Genomic DNA, 1,132 nt, shown 5'->3' with positions numbered 1-1,132 from the left:
CTTATCTTAAAATCTGTGTGTTTGACATTAATATATCCACTCCAGCTCTCCCATGTGTAGAGTTCGCATATTCTTTCACTTTTACTATCTTCGTACCTTTGAATTTAAAGTGTGTATGTGTGTACCACCCTGAACATGCCCGATCCTGTCTGATCTCGGAAGCTAAGCAGGGTCGGACCTGGTTAGTCCTTGGATGGGAGACCACCGCGGAAAACCAGGTGCTGTAGGAGTAAAAAATAAAAAATAAAGGATTGTAAGCTGACAAGGTCTTTGCAATCTGTGAGGTCAACCAAGGGTTGATAAATAAATATATAAATAAATAATAAATAAATAAATAAACAAACAAAGATATGTCTTATAATCAATGACATCCCATATTTTGGCAAAGTTTTTTGTTTACTTTCTTAGTGGTATATAAAAGAATGGTCTTTACTACATTTGATAGCATCCTAGATTCTATGAAAACCAGTAGGTGAAAAATCAGTTATAAATTAATAGATACAGTACTTGTCCATTAAAATTCATATATGTGCGCACACACATATACAGGCATATTCTTTATAGATATTTTACATGTGCACATATGCATGTAGATGTATATTCATTCATATATGTAATTTGAAAAGGCAGAATTTGGTTGTTCTAGAAGACATAAGAATATATATTAGGGTAATAATTTCTCTTCAGTTTGGGAGAACAACTAGATGGTAATTTTTTAATTTAAAATTCAAGGTTCTTTATCTACGTCTAGATGAAATGAAACAAAGGGAGAGTTAAATTGCTGAATACACTAAGAGGAATTATTTAACCAAATGCAGTTACTTGAGATAGCAGGTGGGATGGTGGGAAGCTAGAACTCACAGAGAGGCGTGACAGTAAGCAGTTCTCAGTAGTGGGGCATAGTCAATGAATCCCAACAGTGACGTTTAACATTTTCTGTAATTAACCCCAGCTTACCACAGCCCTTTTGCACGCCATAGCCCTTTTGAGAAGACATAGGGAAAGGGGCCAGTGTGCCTTATTTGGGGTGATAGATTCCAGGAGACGGAATGAGAGAAAACCTAGTGAATTCACTAAATCCACAGATATCTTTCTAAGGGCTAGCCCATCCATAGATTAAGAAATAGAGGCT

General features: G+C 36.0%; 1 pseudogene; it reads left to right on the top strand.

Moving 5' to 3' along the window:
- Positions 1 to 111: 111 nt before the first annotated feature.
- On the top strand, positions 112 to 230 carry LOC112481643 (annotated as a pseudogene).
- The last annotated feature ends 902 nt before the right edge of the window (positions 231 to 1,132 follow it).

The sequence above is a fragment of the Pteropus alecto genome, unplaced genomic scaffold, assembly GCF_000325575.1.
Source record: "Pteropus alecto unplaced genomic scaffold, ASM32557v1 scaffold44, whole genome shotgun sequence".
Classification (NCBI taxonomy): domain Eukaryota; kingdom Metazoa; phylum Chordata; class Mammalia; order Chiroptera; family Pteropodidae; genus Pteropus; species Pteropus alecto.
The sequence above is the reverse complement of the archived record's forward strand: the minus strand, read 5'-3'. Positions and strand labels throughout refer to the sequence as shown.